Here is a 16,271-nt window from a genome sequence, read left to right as displayed (position 1 = left end):
CGTGTGCCAAAAGCGGAAAATCCGATCTAAATATGTTTTGGAGATAAACTCGCGGCAATTATGTGACATTGAAATAGTAGAGTTCATTGATAACTTATTGACTTTGTGCTAAATATATATTTTTTTTTGAATGAGTCATATCATGCTGTTATCGAACCAGCGAATTGCAGATTACTGTTTCCGGCAATGGATTCGTACAATTCTGTTGTTTAGTACAAAAGTTAGGTAAAAAGAATTGAAATGTGTTATTATATTCGTTATCATCAGGATATGGTTAATTTTTGACCAATGATGTTAGGTTGAATTTCCATGACCGTGGTGAAATTGTAAAATCTCAAGTTATTCTTGTGGTAATGTTGTGTACGCATGACGATGACAATGCCCAGTAAATTTAAATGAAATAAGTAAATGAGGACCAATAAATGGGATGCAGATAAAATTATAATATAATGATGCAATACAAAAATTGAACATCCGGAACTATTTTTAATACTCCCAACGGGTTTACGGAATGGAAACGTAAGCATCGATGAGGGTATTTAAAATAGAGCTCGAGATTCAACTTTTTGGAGGTGCGCGATCGATAGTTTCTTCCAATTCTTCGCAAATCGTAGGATTCAGTAGAATTTCTTCTTGCGATGATGTAAAAATCTTGGCACGATTCGGTAGTTCCAGACGGACTTGCGAAGTAGGAACGCAATGACCATTTGGCACTGCCAAACCAGACCCGAGATGAAGTTTTCGATTTCTCAAAACACTGGATATAATTTATTACAGACGATGTTGACATCTTGAGCTTCTTCAGTTCTTGAGGTGATGACAACGCAGATGATCTTGTCTATTTTAGCTACTCACAACGAACTTACAAAGTAAAAACGTAAGTGCCATTAGAAGTCGCTAAAACGGAGGCCAAGATTCAATTTTTCGTTCTGACGGTTCCGACGGACATAATCTTGGTTTATTTTGGTTATGCTTCGATCTCATAATCATAAAACACATGAAACAAGAAGACTAACCAAGATAGCCTAAATCGAATCTTCTTTCTTCTGGTCCAGCCATTATAGTGTCTTCCGGTGGAAATCTTCGAAATGCATAGTGATGTCAAAATCGGCGCGATTCAGGGATTTCAAGTCGATTTGCGAAGTACGAACGCGAAGTCGACTTGAAGTCCCCCCAACCGAAAGCCCGAGATAAAGTTTTTTTTTTTCAATACACTTGATACGATTTATTTCAATCAATGTTGATGAGATTAGCTTATTCTAGAATTGATAGGAACGCAGATGATCTTGTGTACTTTGGCTATTCACAACGATTTTACAAAATGCAAACGCAAGTACCTTTAAAGATAGCTATGATAGAAGCCGTGATTCAATTTCTCGTTCTGTTAATAACGACGGACGTCTTCTTGGTCTGCTTAAGTAATGCTCCGATCTCATGAAAATAGAAGACATGAGATGCAAAGAATACTTAAACAGACCAAAATGAAACTTCTTGCTTCTGAGTCATTCGTTATGGTATCCTCCGGTGGAAATCTTCAAAATGCAGAGTGATGTAACATTCGGCACGATTCAGGGATTTTAAACTGACTTGCGAAGTAGGAACGCAAAGTCGATTTGAAATTCCGTAAACCGAAAGCCCGAGATAAAGTTTTCTTTTTTCAATACACTTGATACGATTTATTTCAATCAATGTTGATGAGATTAGCTTATTCTAGAATTGATAGGAACGCAGATGATCTTGTGTACTTTGGCTATTCACAACGATTTTACAAAATGCAAACGCAAGTACCTTTAAAGATAGCTATGATAGAAGCGGTGATTCAATTTCTCGTTTTGTTAATGACGACGGACGTCATCTTGGTCTGCTTAAGTAATGCTCTGATCTCATGAAAATAGAAGACATGGGATGCAAAGAATACCTAAACAGACCAAAATGAAACTTCTTGCTTCTGAGTCATTCGTTATGGTGTCCTCCGGTGGAAATCTTCGAAATGCATAGTGATGTAAAGATCTTGGCACGATTCAGTAGTTCCAAACAGACTTAAGAAGTAGGAACGCAATGTCCCTTTGGAGCTAACAAACCGGAAGCACAAGTTAAATTTTCCTATCCCAAGGCCCGTAATAAAATTATTTTCAGCCAATGTTGATAACTTCAACTTTCTAGAGTAGACGACAATGTAGACAATCTTATCGATTCTGGCTACTCACAAAGACTTCCCAGAGTGAAATCGCAAGTACCCTTGAGAAAAGCTAAGATAGTAACCAAAATTAGTTTTTTTGTTCTGCTGATGACGACGGACGTAATCTTGGTCTATTCTAGTTATGCTCTGGCCACATGATCATGAAACACACGAAACACAAAGATGAACTAGGACAGGCCGAAGTGAAACTTCTCTCTTCTAAGTAGCTCCGTCAAGGTGTGGTCCAGTAGATATCTTCATGATGCATAGTGATGTATTAATCTTGGTACAAGTCAGTAATTCCAAACCGTCATGCAACTAGGAACGCAAAGGCGATTTGGAACTGCCGAAACGGACGCCTTAGATAAAGTTTTTTTTTTTCACGCTATTTAAAACAAATGATTTCAAACAATGTTGACAAGTTAAGCTGATTCTAGAGTTTATAGAAACGCAGATAATCTTGTCTAGTTTCGTTATTCGAAACAATCTTACAAAATGAAAACGCAAGTACCTTTAGCGATAGTTTAAGTAGAAGACAGGATTCACTTTCTTGCTCTGGTGATAACGACGGACGTCCTTCTGGTCTATTCGAGTGAGGCTCCCACTTCGTGATAATCAAACACATAAATGCAAGCCTCACTCAGATAGCCCAAAATTAAATCTTCGATCTTCTGGGCCAGTCATTATGGTGCTCTTCATTGGGAATCTCTGAAATGCATAGTGGTGTAAAAATCTTGGCACGATCAAGAAATTCCAAACTGGCTTGCGAAATAGGAACGCAAAGCCGATTTGGAATATTCAAATTTGATACTCCAGATGAAGTTTCCTATTTCTCAAAACACTAGATGCAATTTATTACAGACAATGTTGACAACTTCAGCTTATTCTTGAGGTGAAGACGCAGATCATCTTGTCTATTTTAGCCGCGCACAAGGACCTTACGAAATGAAAACGCGAGAGCCCTTGGAGGCAGCTAAAACAGGAGCCAGGATTCAATTTCGTGTTCTGCCGTTGACGACGGACGTAATCTTGGTCTATTCTAGTTGCACGGTGTACATATGAATAATAAAACACATAGGATACACAGATAAACTAGAACAGGCCAAAATAAAACTTCTCTCTTCCAAGTCACTCGTTATGGTGGTTTCTAGTTGGAATCTCTGAAATGCATCGTAATGAAAAATCTTGGCACGGTTTAGTAATTCTAAACTGACTTGCAAAGTAAGAACGCAATGTCGATTTGGAATACCCAAATCTAAAACCCCCGATAAAGTTTTCCATTTCACAGGACACTTGATACAATTTATTTCAAACAATACTGACAAGCTCAGCTAATTCGACAATTTTTAGAAACGCAGATAATCCTATCTTATTTTGCCATTCAGAACGATAATACATACGAAAATCACAAGTACCTTTAGAGATAACTAAAGTAGAAGGCAGGATTTAATTTCTTGTTCTGGTGATGACAGGAAAGGTAATCTTGGTCTCTTCTAGTTAAGCTTTGATCTCATGAAAATTAAGCACATGATGGGCAAAGCTTAACTACGATAGGCCAAAATGAATGGTGTATTGGAATGGTGTAATGGTGTATTCCGGGAAAAGGCTCCGAATCTATATTGATGGAAAATCTTGGCACGATTCAGTAATTTCATACTGACTTGCAAAGTAAGAACGCAATGTCGATTTGTAATCTTTAAAACCGAAGTCCAAGATAAAGTTTTCTATTGCTCAAAACACTGGATACAATTTATTACACACAATGTTAACAACTTCAGCTTATTCTCGAGGTGATGACGCAGATAATCTTGTCTATTTTAGCTATCTACAAAGACCAAACGAAGTGAAAACGTAAGTGTCCTTGGAGATAGCTAAAAAAGAAGCCAAGATTCAATTTCTTGCTCTGGAGATGATGATGGCTGTAATCTTGGTCTATTCTAGTTATGCTATGTACAAATGAATAATAAAACACATAAGATACACAGATGAACTAGGATAGAGCAAAATGAAACTTCTCTGTTCTAAGTTACTCCTACGCTGTCTTCCAGTAGAAATCTTCGAAATGCATAGTGATGTAACAATCTTAGCACGATTTAGGGATTTCAAATTGACTTGCGAAGTAGGACCTCAAAGTCGGTTTGATTTCCCAAAACGGAAGCTCAAGATAAATTTTCATATTTTCAATACACTTGATACAATGTTGATGAGTTTAGCTTATTCTAGAATTAATAGGGACGCAGATGATCTTGTCTACTTCGCTATTCATAACAATTTTACAAAATAAAAACGCAAGTAGCGTTAGAGATAGCTAAGATAGTAACCAAAATTAAGTTTCATGTCCTGGTGATGACGTCGGGCGTGATCTTGGTCTTTTCTAGTGGGACTGTGATCATATGAATAATATAACATAAGATACATAGATGCACTAGGACAGGCCAAAATGCAACTTCTCTCTTCTAAGTTACTCGTACGGCGTCTTCCGGTGGAAATCTTGAAATGCATAGAGATGTATAAATCTTGGCACGATCTAGTAATCCCAACCTGTCTTGCAAAGTAGGAACGCACAAACAATTTGGAAGTACCAAAACGGATGCCTAAAATAAAGTTTTCTGTTTCTCAAGACACTTGATGACATTTATTTCAAACAATGTTGACAGGTTCAGCTAGTTCCAGAGTTTATAGAAACGCTGATGATCTTGGCTAATTTAGCTATCCATAACATTATTACAAAATGTAAACGCTAGTATTTTTAGCGATATCTAAAATAAATGACGCATTTACTGTCTTGTTTCGATGATAACAACGGACGTCATCTTGGTCTATTAAAGCTATACTTCGATCTCATGATAATGAAAGACATGAGACACGAAGAATACTTTAACAGGCCAAAATGAAACTTCTCTTCTAAGTCATTCGTTATGGTGTCTTTCGGTGGAAATCTTCGTAATGCATAGTGATGGATAAATCTTGGCACGATTCAGTAATTCCAAACCGACTTGCAAAGTAGGAACGCAAAGTCCACTTGGAATTTCCAAAACGGAAGCCCAAAATAAAGTTTTCTATTCCTTAAAACACATGATAAAATTTATTTCAAGCAATGTTGTTAACTTCAGCTTATTCTAGAACTCATGACAACGCAGTTAATCTTCTTTATTCTAGGTACTCACAAAGATCGCACAAAGTGAAAAATCAAGTGTCCTTCGGGATAGCTAAGAAAGAACCCAAGATTCAATTTTGTGTTCTGCCGATGACTACGGACGTAATCTTAGTCTATCCTAGTTATGCGATGCATTTACGAATAATGAAACACATAAGATACAAAGAATAACTAGAACAGCCCAAAAGCAATGATTCGTTTTTCTTAACTTCTTGTTGTAGTATTTTGCGATCTGATATTCTAAACAGCATGTTGATGTTATCTTAGCTTAATTCAAAACAAGAAACTAAGATCAGATCTTTGCTTCTTCAAGACACTTGATACAGTTGTTCAAATCAGACAAGCTGATTGAATATGCATTGGCTATTCAATAGCCAACAACGACCAAAGATTCAATATTCTTTACTCAGAGCTCCTTCATATTTTTAATTTTAACAACCTATTATGTCTAGGAGACACAAAACAGTACGGATATTACCGTGATAACAAGTAGAAACACATTAACGATTAGAAGTCATCGAACATGTCCAATGATAAGATCATCCGTGTTTACGGTTGCCTAATTTTTCATACTGGAAACCAAGAAAAACGGAGTGATTAATGATATCGTCGTAATGATCGCTAAAAAAAACTATTGCTGTGAGAGCTACACAATAAGGATATAGTAACCATCTAATGTTGAGAAAATAGTAGATTTTTGACATAGCCATACTTCCTTGCGTAATGGTTAGATTTCTTGTAATTGGTCAGCCACTGTGGATAATCTTGGTCTATTCTTGCTGCGCTCAATAGAAGTGCTGATTAAAAACGCACTGTCCATTGGAGCCAGCCAAAACAAAGCAGCAAGATTTAATTTCTTTAATGTTACCTGATGCTTCGTGCTTTGATCTTATATTCCAAAGCCGGAAAAATCAATTGGATGTATGTTTGACGTGCATCTGTACATAATCTTGGGTTATTCTCGACACCTGCAACTACAGTGCAGAATAAAAACGCACTGGTAATTGAGTGGTGCGTAAACAGACAACAAGATTTAATTTCTCCAAAGCTACTCGATGTGTTGTGTTCTGGTCAATATTCCGACGCTGTAGAAATCAATGAATCGATGGTTACCGCGGAAATGTAGATCTGCTAAGTCAATTTTCGTGACTGTTAACGTCAGTGCAGGATAAAAATGCACTTGACGCTAATCGTCGCAAAAACAGAGCAGCAAGACTATATTTTTTCTAAACCTTCGATGTGGCGTGCTCCGGTTCAACATACTTCGAATCCGTAGAAATAAATCACCGTGATAACGTTGACAATCTTATTCTATTTTAGCCACTCGTAACTACAGTGCAGAATGAAAATTCACTGGTAATCACAAAGTGCTACAACAGACGCAAGATTCAATTTCTTCAAGACGACTCGATGTGATATTCTCTAGATCAGTACTTCAACGTCATTGAGATCCAAAAAATTTATGGTTACCGTAAAAATGTAGATGAGCTTGACCTGTTTTTGCTACACCCAATGTCAATACAGGATAAAAATGCATTTGACATTAAGTGAGGCAAAAACAGAGAAGCAAGACTTTTTTTCTTCCAGGCTCTCTGATGTAGGCGCTTCAGTTAAATACTATGAATCCGTAGAAATAAATAAGACTTCCAATCACGATGACAACGTTGATAATCTTGGCCTATTCAAACTTCTCACGGAGACAATGCAGGATAAAAATGCACTCGTTTCAGAGAGATGTTAAAATAGGCTGTCAAGAGGCAGGTTCTCCAAAGCTGCTTGATGTAGTGTATTCTGGTACAATTCTTGGACGTCGTAGAAGTCAATAAGATTTATGGTTACCATAGAAATGTAGGTAATCTTGGTCTGTTTTGCTTATTGTATTGACAGCGTTGAATAGTAACGCACTGTCCATTGGAATTAGCCAAAACAAAAAATTTATGGTTACCATGAAAATATAGATGAGCTTGACTTGTTTTTGCTACACTGAATGTCTCTACAGGATAAAAATGCATTTGACATTAAGTGAGGCAAAAACAGAGCAGCAAGACTTTCTCTTCTAAGATCTTCGGTGTAGTGTGATCCAGTCAAATACTTTGAATCCGTAGAAATCAATAAGATTTATAGTTACAATAACAACGTTGACAGTCTTGGGCTATCAAGTCACGTATGGCCAGATGTAGTATCTAAGATGAAAAAGTTGACGGTGCACTTTTAGACATGACTATATGTAACATATGTCCACATATAGTCTTGCATAGCTATGTATGAATTCATTTGAAAACTTCGTGTGCCCATCTATGCCCTGATCGAGCCATTCATGGATATATATAACATCTAAGATATATCGAAATAAAGGCTTCAAATTCTTATATGACTATACTTAACCATATATGCCCATATATAGTTATATATGATTCTACATAGTTATATATGGACTCTTTCGAAAAGTACATATGCATATATATGACCACATATGCCTCGATCAAGATACATGTCCTTAAATAATATGCAAGATAGCATAAAAATAAGTAATGCACTTTGATATATGCCTATATATGGTCATAAAAAGTCACATGACCATTTAAGCTCTATACATGTTCCACATATGTTCCGTTTTTGGCCATAAATAATTCCTTTTTCTCTGAGCGAATTGCGTTACATCATGTGGACGTCGAGCAAGATCATAAAGACGAAGAGTTAGTATTGTTTTGAACACATTTTAGTACATTACATTATGATTTATGCGAAAAAAAGATATAACATGTTATTTTATAAACTTTTCATCATCGATATCTTTGGAACTAAATAACCGATAGAAATGGTTGAGGCGGCAATTGACGAGTTTCATCGAGTCCTAAAGCTAATTAAATTTTGAAGTCGATCCTTTGAGTCGTTTTTGAGAAAGTAAAAAAACGGTGATTTTTTATTGACTTGTTGAGTATATTATTTAAACTATCAAAACGATTGCATTACATTACGGGGTAATAGAAAGAGACTATAAAGACCAAGAGCCGGTATGATTTTTGGACCATTTGGTAAATTATATTCTGAGTTATCCGGAAAAAAGACGAGGTAACCATTTCAGTCGGTTAATTCATTTAAAAGATATAGAGAGTTTACATCAATAAATACACACACACAGACACATACATACATACAGATAATCTGACATAATTCTGGAAATGATCAGAATAGTTTCCTAAGGCCTGAAAACGTCGAAATTCTATGAAAACTCGATTTTCCAAAATTGGAGTGAAAACATTTACTTCCCTAATTTTTAAAAATTTACAATTTACTTTGCGGGAAGTTCAGAGTATTTTCATTATAAGTTCATTATAAAACCTGCGCTTTAAAATAATTTCTACTGAAAACAAAGGAAATTCAAAATAACAAATAATTAAGAAATTTCTACTTACTTGCTTCTAATACCCGGGAAAAAATGATTTTGCCTAATCATATATGATTATATATGTTCATATATATAATCATATATGATTATGTATAATCATATATGAAGTTATATATAATCATGCATGATTATATATGGGGTCATATATAATTATATATAATTATATATGACCCCAAACATAATTAGATCTGATCATACCTGGCTGTTATAAGCCCATATATAAGTCTATATATAATCAGATCTGATTATATATAAGTCTATATATAATTAGATCTGATCAGATCTGATTATATATAAGTCTATGTATAATTAGATATGATCATACCTGGCTGTTATGACCCCATATATAATCATACATAAGTCTATATATGATCAGATCTATTTATATATAAGTCTATAGATAGTTAGATTTGATCATACCTGGCTGTTATGACCCCATATATAATCATGTACGTCTATATATGATCAGGTCTGATCATATATGAGTCTATATATAATTAGATATAATCATACCTGGCTGTTATAACTCCATATATAACCATATATGAGTCTATATATGATCAGATCTGATCATCTATAAGTTTATATATAATTAGATATAATTATACCTAGCTGTTATAACCCCATATATGAACATATATAATTCTATACATGATTAGATCTGATCAGACATGATTGATACAAACCCATATATAATTAGATATAGGCCTATATATAATTAGATCTGATCAGATTTCATTGATATGAAACCTATAAATATTTAAATATACATATATATATATACATATATATATATATATATATATTAAATAATATGACAATTTCTTAATATCAATGTTATTAAATTTTTATTCTGTCAACTATCAATCAAACTTAAATCCCCAATACTTAAAAAATGTTCAAAGGTTTCGGCAGTAATTCAAAAGTATAAAGTATCAATTTGATTATTTGAGTTAAGTAATGCCATAAACGTTTCTTAATTGTAAGTGTATAACAGACTAGAGGATCAGACTCCAAACCATCGATAACCAAAGTTAAGCAGCATCGGCGTTGGACATTAATTGGATGGGTGACCTCGTAGTAAAATAATTGTCGATGGTTAATAATTTTTTTTTTTTTTTTTTTTATTTAATTTTAACCGACATTGATATTGATGAAGACAATAAATCCTAATTAAACTACTTAATTAATAATTTACAGATATTCTAAATGAGATTCTAAAAATGACTATATTCGTTCATGCATGATTATATATAATCATATATGATCATGTATAAACAGATCAAGTTATGTATGATCAGACCTGGCCAATTTTTGGATCTGATCATATATAGACAATTATGCATGATCATATATGATTAGGCAAAATCATTTTTTCCCGGGTACACACCAAAACCGTTGATTTGTCCGAAGAATTTGCTCACTATAATACTACAATATTAACAAGAGTCTTTACTTTGATATGCAAATTAAATCTGTATTTTAATATAGCAGGACACCCCCATCACAGTCGACGGTAAACTATACACTGAAACATGAAATGAACCAATGTTCCGTGTCCAGTCATCCAGGACATGGGTTTTTTATCACATGATTAATGTCCGACCATAACTATTCGTAGAATAGGACGAAGGTCCTGTATGCCGGTAAACATTGCTGATAACGGAGCTGAAATTTTAACCATAATGTATGTTATCAATTTGATGATTCATCCCCGCACGAAAAAATATACATCCCGGCAAAATAGTATGTATCTGGCTATATCTTTAGTATTGTCATATGTATGTTATTTTGCCGGCATATATTCCCGGGTATATCTTTTTCCGTGTGGGTCAAACTATGTTATTATTTGTTTACCAAATGCCTATAGGTATTATGACACTTCAAAAACAAATAACATATCCACGGTATACTAGTGAATCACCATAAGCAAATAACAGACTTCAAGATGTGGTACAATAGCACACTTGTTTTTAGAGTGTATCTGCTTCTATGAGACCTTATAATGGACCACAAATGTTTCATTAATAAAACAGCATCACTATGAACATCTTCTGATCTTCATAAAATCTCATTTTGAAGTACGCCAGTTGAGCTATCCGGCCCTATACTATATTCAGTTCAATTTGATTTACGACTTTTTGAGCCACACCGTTTATCATACGGTAATCCACGGTTAAATATAGTGAAACCTAAGCTTACAATTAACCTTCTCAATAAGACAATTCATAGATGAATTGAAAAAAATGTAGATAACCCGAACTGGGATTCGAACCCAGACCATGTCGGTATCGCGCCGAGTCTCTTCCAGTTGACCTATCTGGCTCTATACCACATTCCGTTCAATTTCATAATACAGAAGTGTATTGATAGACTATTTATATACTAGAGCGAATATAATTCACATAGCCATACATCCTTAAGAACCGTTTTCAGATAATTTTGTCCAAGCTTTTCTCTGAGATAAAAACCCTAAACGCTAAATAAAGACACAGACCCGATGCTTTACTCTATGAACTAGCGAAGTGCACTTCAATTTTTTGACAACTCCCATTTGTTTACGAGAAAAGCTTGGACAAAGTTTCCATTTACTGAACAAGTGCAACAAAGATAGTACCGTTTATCCACTTGAGTGCGAATAGAGAAACAAATGAAAACGCGTCTTAAACGGGTTTCTTTCAAAGATGACGTCTGCATGAGGTTCGAAAACCACGGTTTTCGACACTGTCTATTGAAACACGTATATCAAGCTATGCTGCATTCCTATAGGAATCCATCCGAAAATGCCATGTGGGAACCCGTACAGAAATCTGGGCTGGATTCCAATATGAATTTTGGCAGGTAGTTCTTATTGTATTTTGGCTCTCCCAACTCAGAAGAGTTGAGTCATTATGGAAAAAGTGGGGCCTTAGAGCTAGTATGCTTGACTTATGTGGTCCCATAGATCTACTACGCATGCGTCATTTAGGTCTTCAGAAATAAAATAGTTTTTCATTGCTTTCATTAAGTATATTTATAAAGATTAAATACAATTCTATTTATCAATAGTCAACGAGAGATAATCCAGAATTTCACTATGCATTCGATACCGTTTTGACTTGAAATTATCTATCATTTTGACAATATATGATGCTGATTGTAACTATGTTTAGAGTTACGATTTGTTAGTATGTTTGTTAGAATACATATATTATATTTATTTGTTTGAAGACAGGACATAGAGCAAACATGCTTGACTCAAGTGGCCCTATCGAATACAATGTGTTTTGCTATCTTTATTATTATTATTATTATTATATAATTTTTAATTTAATAATTATATATATATATTACAGTTTAGTTTTAATTTTGCCGTAATAAAGATTAGGAAATGGCTTAAAACTTATCATTTACAAATATTATCAACCAAACAATCACGCTCACTTACTACAATTATTATTATACATATTTTCTTTTTATATAAACATATATTTTCTTACTGTAGATGTATGGACTCTGGTTCATAAAATATTTCTTAACTGACCCTCGTACTTTGCTAGTAGTGGTTACTTAACTAATGACGCTTTCTTTTGTTAGTTATTCATCTCCTTTTTGGACGTTTTTGTGGTTTATTTTTGCGTTGTCGTCAATTTTGGTTCTTCTGCCGCTTCTTATGCTTCCTTACTACTTTGTGGTGTCTCGGAAGTTCGTAATCCATGATTTGGACTTCGTGGAGGATGATGTTATTTAGGTTGGGCAAGAATTCTATTCCTAATACGAGAAATCTGGGAAGTAGTTAAGGTTGATATCGGTTTACTGCACGGATTTCACAAGATGGTGATGGAGCGCGTAACCAGTTGAGTGAAGCAAACGGAAATGGAATTGGCTGAAAAATTTGATCGTAAGGTTTCCAATCCTCTACATCCTGACATCAAGAATCGAGGAATTACTCCATGGTTTTTGTGGATCTTGTGTTGTTTCCAAAGATTTTTTCTATTTTTCCAGTAATTTTTCATCACTTGGTTCTGTAATTTGTTGTCTTGAGCGACGATCCAGGCTCCATAGAGTTCTAGTGCGGTGATGTCGATTTCCTTCGGTGGTTTAAATGGTGTTTTTGGTGAGAAGTAGCGTTGGTCATATTTGAGTTCGATAAGATTCGAGTGATTTTTATATTGACTTCTTCGCAACTTCCGGAGGAAACGTTTGACTTTTGTGATGTTTCAGCAATCGTTAACAATAATAAGTGATGCAACGTATGCGAACTGCGTATCTAAGCCGGCTTTTATCTTTATCATAGCGTTAGTTAGATTCAGACTTTTTCCCATAGTGTTATCTAGAATGGGTATTCCTTTTCGCGATTCTCTAAAATCCAGCGGCGTAGATAAACGGCGAGGTTTAGTGAACATCGAAATTTAGCATCTAGAAGTCCGTGAGTATGGCACTTTACTAAAAGCTTGGACTCTTTAAGATTAGGGCACTTTTTATCTTTTTCTAAATTTACTACTTCTCGAGACAATTTTTCTCTTAAGTAGGCGGCTTTCATAGTTCCCCTGGTATAAACTGTACGGGCTGTCGCTGAGTATTTCTTTAATACTTCTAGTACTTGGTCGAGTGACGCTTCTCCATCCGTCCACTGAATGCCAAGGTGCTTTTCGGTTACAAAATCGTTCTTCTTAACAGCTTCAGGGGATAATTGATCATAGGAAAATGGCTCTTTTACAATCCAATGTCCCATTGTTCCGTCGGTGACTGTTACTAATGCGACTTCTTTCGGCAAAAAATTTTCGTCGCTATCCACAAATCCTTGTAAATCTACCACAATATCCATGATGTAGCCGCGAGGTAACTTTCACTTAGCTAAATTTAGGTTTCAAATTCAATTTCAATATCTTCGAAGCTCGGCTTGATTGTCTATCCCTCTCCAAGCTTACACTTTTTGTAGGTTGTGTTGGAGTCGGTTGATGGTACTCTTTTGTTGCTGCAGCAGCGGATTGACCTGTAAGTTTAAGATTTCGTTAAGAAAACTACATAACTCAAGATGGTTATTATTGGTAACAGTATCCCATAAAGGATGTAGTTAGGTTGTTCATTGTTCTTATATTCCGGGGGTTTTATTTCGAGGACTTTCTGCCCGACAAATGCTAGAGTTAAGTCAGAACTTAAATATCCGTGAGTATTAGTAAGGGGTGATTGTAGTAAAGAGTGATTGTTCTTTTAATCGAATTGCGTTACATTATGTGGAGATCGAAAAAGACCATAAAGACGAAGAGTTGGTATTATTTTGAACACATTTTAGAACATTATGTTATAATTTATCCGGAAAAAAGACCTAACATGTTATTTTGTAAAATTTTCATCATCGATATCTTTTGAACTAAATAACCGATTGAAATGGTTGAGGCGGCAATTGACGCGTTTTATCGAGTCCTAGAGCTAATTAAATTTTGAAGTCGATCCTTTGAGTCGCTTTTGAGAAAGTAAAAAAAAACGGTGATTTTTTATTGTCTTAGTGATAATATTATTTAAACTATCAAAACGATTGCATCACATTACGAGGTAATAGAAAGAGACTATAAAGACCAAGAGCCGGTATGACTTTTGGACCATTTGGTAAATTATATTCTGAGATATCCGGGAAAAAGACGAGGTAACCATCTCAGTCGGTTAATTAATTAAAAAGATACAGAGAGTTTACATTCATACATACACACACACCCATACATACATACAGATAATCGGACATAATCTGAAAATGATCAAAATAGTTTCCTAGGATCTCAAAACGTCGAAATTTGATGAAAACTCGATTTTCGAAAATTGGGGTGAAAACATTAACTTCGCCAATTTTTTTAAATTTACAATTTACTTTGCGGGAAGTTAAAAGTATTTTCAACTAATTATAAAACGACAACTAATTCAAAAAATTACTATTTACCTGCTTCTAATACACACAAAAATATTTGACTTGTCCGAAGAACTTGTTCACTATAACACCACAAAATTAACAAGAGTCTTTACTTTGATATGCAAATAAAATCTTAATTTCAATATAGCAAAACACTTGTATCACAGTCGACGGTAAACTATACAATGAATCATGTAATGAACCAACAGTCCGTTAAATAGTCCAGTCAATCAACAAATGAGTATTCTCAGAAAGTATGTTATCAAGATGACGCAACAAAATATGTTATTGAGCGCCGACTGAATGTCTATAGGTATTACGCCACTTTAAAAACAATTGAGTTGTTGGAAATAACATATTTACGATAAAAGAGTGAATCACCACAAGCAAATAACAGACTTTAATATGTGATGCAATAATACACTTGTTTTTTTAGAGTGTGACTGTTTCGATGAGACTTTATGATATGAACCGAAAATGTTGCATTAACAAAGAACTAGCACTATGAATATCCTCTGGTCTTCATAAAACCTTATTGTGGAGTACGCCACCTATGCAGGGGCGTCATTAACTAATCGTTCAGTATTTGTTCATCTCTCAGACTTACAAAATAGTACATTGCGCAACAAATGGACAAAGTTAGCCAGTATTAGTCGAGTGCAATGGCATAGTGCACATCGGAAACGAGTGCTAAAGACATTGTTTTTTATGGATAATGGTTTAGTCCATGTGTTTCGCACTGTACTTTTTACAACACTTGCTTTGAAAGTTCAATTTTCGAACGCTAAGCGATTCGGAAGCGCCAAATATATTCAGCCTTGCCTATACGTTTTACTTAATAGCACTTGGGTGATAAGTATCCTATAACTGCACAGTTTTAACTTTACTATACTAACGTAGGAATAAGATGTCACGACCAGTGAGTTTGATTAATTTCGCTCTCTATAACTAGCTCATATGGTCGTTGCTTACTCACCTACGGCTCGTAGAGACTACTATACTCGTCCTCATGTCAATGCATCACAAACCTTGCGCTCATGTCACGACAACATGATTGTCAAATTATTCGCTCCTTATTTCACATGTAGCATAAACTATTATTATTCAATACCTTTCTGGTTATTCTGATTTATCAGACCAGTAAATCGAAGTCACAGTGGTCATTTCGCAGGAGCTCAAAGGTTCTTGCCATATTCTGGTGCAATCTGGCATAAGTGTTTAGAGTCAACATTCAGTACAATACTAGTCCAATTCTAGCGCGAGAAATCTGTTTCAGTTCTTTAGACAGAAGTCCTGTCAATACTGTATACCATAATCTTGATAATATTGTAAACAATTCTTGCGCAAGAATTTCTAAGTATTGGTATTAGGATATTTTAATGAGGTCGCTAAGCCGCGCTTTAGTGGGTGGCACTACAGTCATCATTCTCAAAAGCGCTTGATAAATAACATATTCAGGATATACTTCCTCCTGTTATCTATGAGTCATGATTTGGCCGGAACAACATAATTCCTCTAGCCAATGAAACAACGATAGGTATTGCATCACATTTATTTCTCAATAATTTCAATATCACATGTTATTTTAATATTTATTTCATCATACATCAGGGAACCAAGAAATATATGTTTATTGTCTGTC

This window comes from Microplitis mediator, chromosome 3 (genome assembly GCF_029852145.1).
Source record: "Microplitis mediator isolate UGA2020A chromosome 3, iyMicMedi2.1, whole genome shotgun sequence".
Lineage (NCBI taxonomy): Eukaryota > Metazoa > Arthropoda > Insecta > Hymenoptera > Braconidae > Microplitis > Microplitis mediator.
Note: the sequence above shows the minus strand (reverse complement) of the source record.